Here is a 13,090-nt window from a genome sequence, read left to right as displayed (position 1 = left end):
GCCAGTATATGTATCTTAGGTTTCCATTTTCAAAACATTCAACATTATAAACATACAATAATTGACATTTTATAGTCACACAGTGACGTTTTGCCTTTTCCATTCAATCAGGAGAAGTGGTTTTAACCCCTGATTTGAGATTCAAGAGGAATATATAGTAGGTGTAACCTCTTAAGCCCCAACTTATGACTTTCATAGCTACATATTTTAATATTTTCTATTAATTTCACTGTAGTTACTCAATATTTATTCTTAGGATGTTACACCAGCATTCAGACTACTGAATTTTGTAAAAAGAAGTGTGCTCGGAAAGCTCACAGTAACCTTTCGACCCTGACTTCAGTGCTTGACCATGTTGCTATGGAAACTCAATATGGCACTCAAATCCTCATTTCCTTTCTTTTATAAAATACATCTGCACCAATCTGCATAAAGGAACTGTCCTCTAAGCACATTTTGCATATATTAAGCTCATCCCTATCTATCTCTCTCTCTCTCTCTCTCTCTCTCTCTCTCTCACACACACACACACACACACACAAACACACACACACACACACACACTTTGTCCACCTCTGCATCTTTTGGAGACAAATGAACATTGTTGCCATGCCAACTGTCCTCCTCTGGATAAGAGGAAAGGCATAGACTTGGGGCTATAATCACATCTGGCATTATTTTACTCTGAAACATTTTTGAAGTTTTAAAGAAGTTTCATTCATCATGACTACCAGTGGATGTGTGGATGTGTATACACCAGGAATGCCATGCTGCTTTGGATTTCAGGCTGCCTTGCCATTTTTAATGAAGCTATAATATCTCCTCCTGCCTGCTATTAGCACAGTTATGGCTGTACTTCATGCATCACTTGTGTTCATCTGCAGTGTCTTCATGGTGCAATCTGGAAATTCTATTCTGATTGCTTTCAGAAGGAGATTAGAGCAGGCAAGAATTCCTGAAACATTTCTGCGATGCAAACGGCCGTCTATTAGAGCAGTTTCAGCCTGAATATAGCAGTTGAAAGAGCAGTGGAATAATAATGAGGGCTCATTGGGCTAGCTCTTCAAGTGAATTTACAGAAGAATCTGGGATGCTTGACATTAAGTAGGCAATATTGAAGAACCTGCTCTTTGGTTCCTGCTGTGAGATGACTGGCTACTGTTTCAGTGCAGTTTCACATTACAGTATAAAGCATTTCAGTTCACAAATTTGTACTACCAGGTGCTGCATCATCCTCTTTTTAGGAAGCACACACTCCCAATCAGTTCTTCACTCGCACAGTTCGTGAGTTATTTCCACTGATCCTTAGCTACACTGTAATCTTACTCTGATTACTTTACATTTTAATAAGTTACTACACTAAACTAAGGATGCACTGATATTCATTTTTTTTTGCCATACGAGTAAAAATTCTGGAAACTTTGACTGAAAAAGTTACTCTATTCCATTTCTAAAAGATTGAATACACAAAGTATCAATATAAAACAATTTACAAATTATTACACTCATAAAACATATTATATGTTGGTTAATTTAATGCTGGCTCAATTTTTTATGAACAATTTCCCACCCATTAGCCAGCAATCCATCACCATACGACAGCTACCACCCGGGGAGGGTGAAGGCTAACACGTGGTTACTCCAAGACACGTGAAACCAGCTGCATATTTTTAATTTACATGGGCTCACAGATGCCCACTAATGTTGCTGTGATTGGCAAGAGAGACAGAGTATGCCATCCTTCCCACCCTGAGAGAATGGACAATTTTGCTCCTTTGGCTCCCAGCCAAGTATGACTGTCACATCTTTCTGTTGACAATAGGGCGAACGCTCCACTCAGGAGAATATAAAGTATTTATTTATTTATTTATTTGTTTATAACATTTAAAGGATAAAAATAGACATCACAAAATAAATTGCTACAATTTATGCAGCAATTCAAAACAGCAACAGTACAAAAAGCTAAAATTAAATAAAAAATAATTTTAACAATGAAAAAAAAAAAAACACTTGGTGTTGGGATTTTTGTTTTCAGTCCACTCTGTCCTGGACTTTAGTTTTGTTTGTAGGCAGAAATGTTCATCTCAGTGCATCACTAGACTATACCAGTGGTTAGACCAGTGACATTTCTGGTCCCTAATCCATTAGGCATCATTTATACTACATTGTTGCTAATTGCCAGTTTTACATAAGAAGAGAAACAGAAGAAGAGGAAGAGAGAAGAGGAACAATACCAACATTTCCAACAAGCAAGAGCACTTTGCCTATATACAGTATTTGCCTATATCGAATTCTTATTATAGATCTTAAGACTATTGATGTGTTCTAATATAAATATATAAAGCACAGATTATTTTTCTGCCAGTGTTCTAGTTGCCTCTGCAGATGCATAAAAAGCTCTACTCGTAAAGAGTCATGTTCAGATTTCTATAACTAAACATACGGAATGTCTAAAGCCTAAACAGAGAAAGAAAGTGTGTGTCCATTTTACGGTTCAGTGGACCATGAGCTGATGTGAGGCATTTGAAGTTTAATTCAGTCCTTAGATGACTTGCTGAAGCTATTATGGGAAATGCACAGGGTTCTACTTTAGTGAAACAACTGGATGTTCTGTAGAAACAACTACAAGTGTACTACAACACCACAAATAACAGAATATATAAATTATAACATACTGTTAAGATTAGATTTTCATTCCTCACTGTTGTAACTTGTAACTGCACACCTTTCCTATTAGCTGTTAGTTCTTCTAGTTACTGAATAGTATGCTTTACAATAAATAACTGAATAATGATACAGAAATTTAAGGGTATATTATACTATAACAGTGCAGTTCACTGAGCTGTTACAAATACAATCCTACACTCTGCTGTAGTGCACTGAGATTTAGCGTACTGTCTTTCCTGTCCTTCATGAACTGTCCTTAAAGCACATTAATATAACAGCCTGTATTAAGTTTATTAAATTTATTATTCTGAATAATAAACTGGACATTATGGGAGTCATTGTTGTTTTGTAAGATCCTGCTCTGTTGCAAAATAGGTTGATATTAATCATGATAAGTTGCAGTATATTGATCCATACCAACATACAGTGATTGACGTCCTTAGATTATAGTTATAATGAATTATTAGTTAGTTGTATAAAATTATTGCTTTAATAGTTGTAATGAAAGTAAACAGCCTACAATCATTGTTCCATTAAATAAGGAGTATTATATGAATATATAGTTAAAGTGTATCTTAGTAAACTGGCCTGTCACAATTTTAAAATTTGGATAATTGTCAAAAAATTAATTGTAATTCATGATTTAATTGTCTTTGCTGCTGAGTTTATGCCACTTCTATAGTATAAGCATAATAGTAGTGTAATAATGGTACATTTTATGAAGAACAGCATTGACATTAAACCTATAAGTAATTTCAGTTTCTGTCTCTTCCTAAAAAAGCCATTACTTCAATGATAGCTTAAATAAATAAGTAATAAGAGGTTACTAAAACAATAAAAATATACTGTAGCAAAACAAAATATGTGAATAAATAATGTAGTATTATTAATGATATGGGCTAAGTTAAAACTCCACTAAATATTACTTTTATATAACATAGCTAATAATAGTTTATAAATCAAAATTCTTGATTGAGAATAATGATTAAAATACAGCACTACAGCAGTTTATACCACAGTGCAGTTGAATACGAATCTAATAATAAATAGATAGAAAACATTAATTATTTAACAAAGAAAAATATGTAATCATTCATTTGGTGGAGATTTCTGTAAGGAGATTTTTATTTTCCACCACAGGACAAAGTAAGGATAGAGGATGTTGAATTTTGTGGTTTCTCAGTAACAACTGGTATTTTTTTCTTATTCTGATCATGCTGTTATTGGGAAATGATCGACTTTGGAGTGGTAACACATGCATCACACTTACTTTCTTATTACACTGAGTAACACAGTGGATGCTCAATACATTGACAATAAACTGGACCTTTTTTTAAACATTGCTGAGGCCTATTTTTATGGAAATATGCAATCGTGATCGGTTACATGATCGATCAGCTAAAATAATTGCAAAGCCCTTACTGCACTGACTAGCTAAACGCATCCTTCCAGTTTCAGTATTTTTTATTCATGAAAAAAATGATTCTCGCTGAATCTGTCTGTAATTAACGTTAATTACAGATTGTGTATGTATACAGATGTCTACGCTGACTCAGCCTGACCTTATCTAAAACATACGCACATGTGGGAAGTCCACAGGCCCTCACTTTATACACTCAGCAGCATTTTTGGTGGTTTAGATGCAGTACGCAGTTTTATACAGCAATGTTAATATCCGCCTGGGAGAAGTCACAGCTGGTAAAAACCATTACAGTGGCACTTTTACACCTGTTTTACACACACACACACACACACACACAAACACACACACACAAACACATATACATACCCACTCTCTCTCGCTTACATTCCATATACTTTTATAGCTGCAGTTAATCCCTTTATAGCTACATAGATGCAGTAATGTCCTCTTGGTTCTCACTAAACTGAGTTAGAATAAGGTGTAATGAAGCAAGCAGTACGATGAGCAGCGTAATGACGACTGCAAACAGGAGGCATCGCAAGCCAAAGACCTCAATCCATTGAGCACAATAATAATTTAAAGAAAAAAAATCACATCTTGGCATATGTTAATAGTTTGATGAGATTTTGAAAAAGTTTTAATAAGTCTTTTGACACCAACAAGAACCAAAAGAGATATATATTTATGAGCCAGATCAAGACGGACCAGGATCAATTTAAGAAACGTCTTTTTATGGGCCAGTTTAACATTGCATAGTTGTCTCAGGTCGGTCTGTGCTCACTATCTGCGTTTTTCTGAAAGACACAATCTGTATTCATTAATAATGAATCCGTAATTATTACTGTTGAATAATTAATATGTACTAAAATGAACTGAAATGTGCAAAATCTATTGAACAGCTCGTTGTTTGTTTCTTCACTCGAGCCAAAGTAGCATTTAGGTCCATTAAATGTATAAAACGTGGGATTCAACAGCAATTAGTGGTGGAACTGTATGAAAAATTCATGGAAAAAGGGATCCACATAACTCCCTAAACAATTCTTCAGCTTGTCCCTCTGAGGGTTTTACTTTTACAAACAGGGGTCTTGATAAGCTTCCAAGTAGGACTTCTTTAAGATGCTAAAACCTTAGCCATTTAAAAAACCCTTTTAGAAATCCCCATAAAGTGATTGATAGTATTAGAAATACAAAATACTATTTGGCAATGCAATTAAGTGTTTAAAAATATTTCATAACCAATAGTGTCTTTAATTATTCATCATACTTTTTGTTAGCTATTAAACCAGATGCTCTTACTAACACATAAGAGAGATATATAACAGCAATTTGGAAAGTATAATTGATTAACCTTTTATTGTGTAGTGCAGTCCACAGATTCACTTTCTGTGGTATACATAGAGTCAGCTTCAGCTAGCATCAATCTTACAAATATAAATACAGTATTGATGGATTTTTGCCTATTTACAATGTAATGTTTTTCAAACAGGAAAGCTTTCAGTAGTTTGAAACAGTGCAGAATAATTTTTTCACTGATTTGTGATGTTTAAAAGTATAGTCTACCTTCTTTTCAGAAAATGGTATAATATTTAATGACTTTTTTTGGCGACATCTAAAATGGTATTGCCTCACATTAAGTGAGGAATAAAACACATGCTGTTTCAGGAAAATAATAAATGAGTTACTGATATACAATGTTGATTATTTTCCAGTAAGTGTTTTATTCCTCTTATATCACAGCAATTTGCCAAAGATTGTATATTTTTTAATAATTAAAAAACAGCACATCTTAGTTTTTATCAGCTTACAGCTATGTAGCTTGTCATGTTACCAATAAACTGTAAAGTACAAAGCCTTCTGACTTTACCATGGCAGGGAAAATGACAGACCACTACAAAGTGCTAGCACTGGAGACTCCTTCCATAAATGATAAATAAGCTTCACTATATCATTTCTTTGTTGAACAACCATATGTTTCTTAGTACACTTTTTATTGTATTTAGATTATGTTGCGTGTCCGCTATAGTTGGAAGTGAATTAGTTGTTACTATAGAAACAATAACGTATTAGAACATGTGCATTCATATAAACCTATGATTTACTGTTATAGAAAAAAAATTAACACCTTCTGACCAATCAGATTTGAGAATTAGGGAAAAGTGCTGTGGTATAATGGTATTTATACATCACATCACCTTTTTATTGATTATTTTCCTATACCAGCACACCCCACCGTGTTTTATTCCTTTCATATGTCTGAACGTCCAGTGGGAACATGGTAAATTTTGTTAAACTAAATATTAACCTCTGCTTAAGCTGAAACATAAAACACACGTCTGACATAAAAGTAGCCATTACAGCCTACTGCTTCTTCTTTTCTGCTCTGTAGGCTTTATAATTGTAGCTCATTTTGGACAAGACACAGTGGGCTGGTTTACTGGACACAGATGAAGCAACCCTTCAAGCTAAAATGCGCCATCACTGCTAATTCAACTTTGAACATCCTTTACTTTAGGACAAGGCTTAATTGTGTTCGAGACTGCAGGCCCATGTACGTGTGTGTGTGTGTGTGTGTGTGTGCATGTGGACCGTTTGATATGCCAAAGAAAGTTAGTCTAGCCTTTCATTATCTTTCTCATCAAGGTCCTGCTATAATCATAGCTTCACACGGCGACTCTTTCTTTCCCATCTTCACACACACACACACACACACACACTCTTCACTTGATCATGGTTATGAACTCGCTGAACTGTAAGCTTGTCTCAGGAGCTTGATGTAAGAAACTTTTCAAGTGCAAAAGGTGGAAAATCACTGGCTTGGCTTTTCTGAGATCTCTCTCTCTCTCTCACTCTCTCCTACTCGTCTGTTCGTCCTTCTCTCTTTCTCCCTCATACTGAGTGCCTGTGTATGTTTGTGTTTGTTTATTTGAAGCCAGTTTTCCCCTCAGCGCAACCTGTGTGTGGGTGTGTGCATTGCAGAATTGCTTCTTACGTCTGATGGACACACATACACACACACACACACACACACTTGCACACAAACAGTGGCTCACAGGACAGATCAGGTATCCCACATCATACCCTGCCATCTCAGGTGGCAAGTTTACCTGGGCACTTTTGCGTAACCTCTTAATATAAAACCCTTTGTGAGAGTGTGTGCGTTTGTGTTCTGGTGTGTGTGTGTGTGTGTGTGTGTGTGTGCGTGTGTGTGCGTGTGTGTGAGCTGTGTAAAGGGCATCCTGACAGCACCTAGGCAGAGCCAGTGGAAACTTCCTGAGGTGCAGGACACTGCCCTGCATCCATTCTCAACAGAATGAAAAAGAGACTGCGCTCATAATCACAAGGCTTAACAAAGACTCATTTGCATTTGGATCTAAATTTGTATGAAAATCATGCCAGAATCGCCTTCATTTTATGCAGTTTTATGCTTCTAGTTCAATCAAATAAGGAGATGAATGAATGAGCAAGATTCTCAAGCAAGATGTGCACAGGCTGATGCAATCATGGAAGCAAGGAGTGATAAAATACTGCTGTTTTTCTTTCATAATTTGAAATTGGCTTAAGAATTATGGGCTTTGTAAATAGTGAATTGGATGTATAAATGCGCAAAAGCAAAATCCAATGTGGGCCGTTAACTGGATCATGGAAAAGTTTGTAAGGTTTTATTGGGTGGAAAAGCTGATTTGGTGTCATAAAGAACTCACTTAGGAGAAGAGTTTACATAAGAACGGACAGATGATAGTACAATGTGAGGCTTAAAGACATAAACAAAAATACACCACTGTGATATTATAGACTTTGAAGTGAGAGTCAAATTGTGAGCAGTAGGTTTTGAATTCTGAGTCACGTTGCAAGTAAAAACTCAAATGTAACCCAAGTGGCAAGACTGAGACATGAGTTTTCATTACTCTGCTTCTGTAACGTCAGTAATGCAAAGGCCAAAATTGCAATAACAATAATGATTGAAAACAAATGATTAACTGTGCAGCCCTACTAGCTTGCATGGCATTACTAAACTAATTTCTTTAATGACTAACATGAGGTGATATTGTGTCTGAATCAGGTGAGGTGATATTGTGTTCTGAATCATGTGAGGTAATATTGTGTCTGAATCATGTGAGGTAATATTGTGTTCTGAATCAGGTGAGGTGATATTGTGTTCTGAATCAGGTGAGGTGATATTGTGTCTGAATCAGGTGAGGTGATATTGTGTTCTGAATCAGGTGAGGTGATATTGTGTCTGAATCAGGTGAGGTGATATTGTGTCTGAATCAGATGAGGTGATATTGTGTTCTGAATCAGGTGAGGTGATATTGTGTCTGAATCATGTGAGGTGATATTGTGTTCTGAATCAGGTGAGGTGATATTGTGTCTGAATCATGTGAGGTGATATTGTGTTCTGAATCAGGTGAGGTGATATTGTGTTCTGAATCAGGTGAGGTGATATTGTGTTCTGAATCAGGTGAGGTGATATTGTGTCTGAATCATGTGAGGTGATATTGTGTTCTGAATCAGGTGAGGTGATATTGTGTTCTGAATCAGGTGAGGTGATATTGTGTCTGAATCAGGTGAGGTGATATTGTGTTCTGAATCAGGTGAGGTGATATTGTGTTCTGAATCATGTGAGGTAATATTGTGTCTGAATCATGTGAGGTAATATTGTGTCTGAATCAGGTGAGGTGATATTGTGTCTGAATCATGTGAGGTGATATTGTGTTCTGAATCAGGTGAGGTGATATTGTGTCTGAATCATGTGAGGTGATATTGTGTTCTGAATCAGGTGAGGTGATATTGTGTTCTGAATCAGGTGAGGTGATATTGTGTTCTGAATCAGGTGAGGTGATATTGTGTCTGAATCATGTGAGGTGATATTGTGTTCTGAATCAGGTGAGGTGATATTGTGTTCTGAATCAGGTGAGGTGATATTGTGTCTGAATCAGGTGAGGTGATATTGTGTTCTGAATCAGGTGAGGTGATATTGTGTCTGAATCAGGTGAGGTGATATTGTGTCTGAATCAGATGAGGTGATATTGTGTTCTGAATCAGGTGAGGTGATATTGTGTCTGAATCAGGTGAGGTGATATTGTGTTCTGAATCATGTGAGGTGATATTGTGTCTGAATCAGGTGAGGTGATATTGTGTCTGAATCAGGTGAGGTGATATTGTGTTCTGAATCATGTGAGGTGATATTGTGTCTGAATCAGGTGAGGTGATATTGTGTTCTCAATCAGGTGAGGTGATATTGTGTTCTGAATCAGGTGAGGTGATATTGTGTCTGAATCAGGTGAGGTGATATTGTGTTCTGAATCAGGTGAGGTGATATTGTGTTCTGAATCAGGTGAGGTGATATTGTGTTCTGAATCAGGTGAGGTGATATTGTGTTCTGAATCAGGTGAGGTGATATTGTGTCTGAATCAGGTGAGGTGATATTGTGTCTGAATCAGGTGAGGTGATATTGTGTCTGAAACATGTGAGGTGATATTGTGTCTGAATCAGGTGAGGTGATATTGTGTCTGAATCAGGTGAGGTGATATTGTGTCTGAATCAGGTGAGGTGATATTGTGTCTGAATCATGTGAGGTGATATTGTGTTCTGAATCAGGTGAGGTGATATTGTGTCTGAATCAGGTGAGGTGATATTGTGTTCTGAATCAGGTGAGGTGATATTGTGTCTGAAACATGTGAGGTGATATTGTGTCTGAAACATGTGAGGTGATATTGTGTCTGAATCAGGTGAGGTGATATTGTGTCTGAATCATGTGAGGTGATATTGTGTCTGAATCAGGTGAGGTGATATTGTGTCTGAATCAGGTGAGGTGATATTGTGTTCTGAATCAGGTGAGGTGATATTGTGTTCTGAATCAGGTGATTCAGTAAACATGTAGACCATCACAGTAGCTGCATTTACATGCAGTAGCTGCATTAACATCTAACTGGTAGCTCAATCAAAATAAAAAAAACTTTCATGTAAAAACCTCAGTGGAAATAGAGTAAACCAGCAGAGGACAATCAGAATTAAATTTCTATCCAAAAAAAAAAAAAAAGTGAGAAATCCTTATAATCTATTTAAAAATCTAACTAACATCAAACTAACATTATGATGAAGGTGTGGGATGTAAATTGACCTCAGTAAAGTCGACTCAGTGTTTAACATTCAGTGCAGATGCAAAACATGCCCATGGTCAAAAAGAGGAAAACCTTTGATAAAATCTATACTTTTTGTGCCACAGACACTGGCTATTAATATTGGTAACATTACAAGATGAGTAAAGGCAATATATCTGCTTTACCAGTGGATAGTGCATGCATTTTCTGTTTCAATAACCAGAGCTCCTGAACATCAGGCAAATGTAAAATGCTGAGCAGCTTTACGGCAGTCACAAATTCTTCTCGTTTTCCCCTCAATAATTACATTTGGATGACATTTTGCTTAGATGGAAATAATTTAAAACTTGTTAAACACACAAGCAGCCTGATTAAAACAGACTCACACTGACCCGCACTCCTCTTTGTTATGGTTACACTGACAATAAACCACGTTATCCCGCATGCACGTGACTGGTTCAGATTAAATATAATGTGCAAATAAACAGAGATTGTCTACAGACTGTCCAGTTTAGGATACATATAAAGTGTTCATTTGGAATGTGGAATCACAATTAATTATTTTGGACTGGTGAAAATCGTTATGTGTGTGTGTGTGTGTGTGTGTGTGTGTGTGTGTGTGTGTGTGTGTGTGAGAGAGAGAGAGAGAGAGAGAGAGAGCGAGAGAGAGACCTACAGTATTTTGTCTTTACTGAACTAATTGAAAAGAAGGGACATCTACTCTTTCAGTCTTTCTCGCACCCAAATTACAAACACACACACACACAGGCGTGCATCTACAGTTCAGCTGTCATGAGTCATCATCATTGCCACGGCAACAGAGTGAGCTGCCTGCTTCTCGCTACTGAAAAGCATGAGCATTAAAGCATGCTATGGCCTTTATAACATAATCACTGCCTTATTTCACGAATGAATCTTAGCATTAGAGTTTGGCATGTGGATTGTGTCTCAGCATGTCTGAGGCTGGAAAAATTTCTCCATTCAAAATCCATCTCTGCCTCATTTTCACCATAATAAAGTGCATTTGTTCCTTGCTTTTCCTCCCTGTAAGATAAATATCTCCCACTAGTTTGAAATACGCTCGCTCTTTGAGATGACTGGAGGAGTACAAACAGGACGCGATCATGCTTCAATAATTCAGTGTATGCCACCGTGTGTTAATAATTCAGCACTGGTTCTGTAGACGGAGACGTCTGAGAGGAGAACTTCGAGTTCACCGCGGTCAGGGGGTCACATCATGACTGTCAGTCAGAAAGACAGAGAAGGTGAAAGACAGAAAAATGGAAATGAGATGCAGTACCCTTGATGTTGAGCTTTGAAATATGGTATATTTTATTCTCCGTTTTGGTTGAACTTTCTAATTTTGACCTGTTATTTGAAGACAAAAGAGCTGCATAAAATCAGTATGGGATAAAACAATTGAGGGTGTGCTGTTATAGGAAAATAATAAATGAAAGAATGGTGTGATGTATCCCATTGTGAAGCAGAGTTACTGTTACCACCCTGAAGTTTTATTTTCCAATAACATCACATCATGAAGTGTTTTATTCCTCTTATACCACAGAAATTTGGCAATGACTACAATTTTTATTTTATTAATGAACAAAATGTTATACTTTTAACAATTTATAGTTATATTTATTGTTATGGAACAGCCACTAATCAAATTTTCACTTAAGTTATAGCAGCTATAAACAGTCATTCCCACACTATCCTTTTTTTTTTCTCCCGTGAAGGTAATAAGACACAAATAAACACAGCCAGTCATGTCACAAAGAAAGAGATAAGCACAAAGTCCTCTGTCCTGAAGACTTTCCTGTGGTGGAAAATGTACTGAATGTTAGAAATTTAGTAGATTATTATATACAAAGTAGCTGTTACTACTGAAATGATAACATATTAGATTGAGCGAATTCATTTTGCAGCTGCACTGTTATTGAAGAATTAATCAATACCCTCTGACCAATCAGATTTGAGAATTCCAAAGCATTGTGGTACAATTCAAATTATTAAGTATAAAATCATATAAATACATATATTATTCTCTCACTATTTTGCTTAATATTGAAAACATAATTATTTTTTTTACATTAGCGTTAGCCAATTAACTAAGCTCCTCATTAAAATGGGATTAACTGAGAAGTCCTAGACATGCAGTGGTAGAGCGGTGGTAGCTCAGTGGTAAAGGCATTGGAGTACTGATCAGAAGGTCATTGTGTGTTTTCTGTGTTCATACAAACACTCTTGTACTAAAAATGCCCTCATATGACTTCCATCTTCTGACTCACACTGCCTGACTAACACACTGCCTGACTGTTCAGTGTGGTATCTCATGTTTCCTTTCTCTCAGGAGTCCACCACTGAGCTTATCTCACTTTTTCTGTGTATTGTAAACCAGAATGTATCAAACATCAGCCACACATTTTATTTATACGGTTTAATAGGGTTTCCTGGAGCAAACACATGCTGGACCCTTTTCAAGCACACAGGATTGTAGGCAGTAAATGAGGAACCCCACTGACTTCAAATGCTGGCAAAGCTGCATTTAAGCACTTTTCTTCCTCAGGACACGATTATCATCACGTGCAGCCCCAACAACACAAACGACTTTTCTCTATTGCCAGTGTAAGCCCCAGTCTCATTAATAATAATAAAAGATTCAAGGCGATTTCATGCCCCAGGTCACTGTTCTATTGGCAACTGGGTCTGTTTCTGCTAATCCGTCTCTCAGCTGGAGAACACAGCACAAAATTTAAACAAAGCAGAACATTAAGGATCAAAAAGTGATTTTGAACATCATAAATAATACAGATGAAATTAAAAAAATCCTAAAATACCTTTTATTAATTATTTCTTTTATGGCTGGTTCATTTTTTATTTCTAGAAAGCTATATCTGTC

At 36.5% G+C, this 13,090-nt stretch overlaps 2 protein-coding genes across 4 annotated transcripts in view; one reads left to right on the top strand and one right to left on the bottom strand.

Annotated features, from left to right (window-relative positions):
* slc41a2b (solute carrier family 41 member 2b) overlaps nucleotides 1-13,090 on the bottom strand; it is a 65,241-nt gene that overhangs the window by 8,604 nt on the left and 43,547 nt on the right. The window lies entirely within an intron of this gene.
* The window catches only part of chst11 (carbohydrate (chondroitin 4) sulfotransferase 11), a 51,834-nt gene that overhangs the window by 31,510 nt on the left and 7,234 nt on the right, over nucleotides 1-13,090 (top strand). The window lies entirely within an intron of this gene.

The sequence above is a fragment of the Pangasianodon hypophthalmus genome, chromosome 18 (assembly GCF_027358585.1).
Source record: "Pangasianodon hypophthalmus isolate fPanHyp1 chromosome 18, fPanHyp1.pri, whole genome shotgun sequence".
NCBI lineage: Eukaryota > Metazoa > Chordata > Actinopteri > Siluriformes > Pangasiidae > Pangasianodon > Pangasianodon hypophthalmus.
Note: the sequence above shows the minus strand (reverse complement) of the source record. Positions and strands in the feature narration are given on the sequence as shown.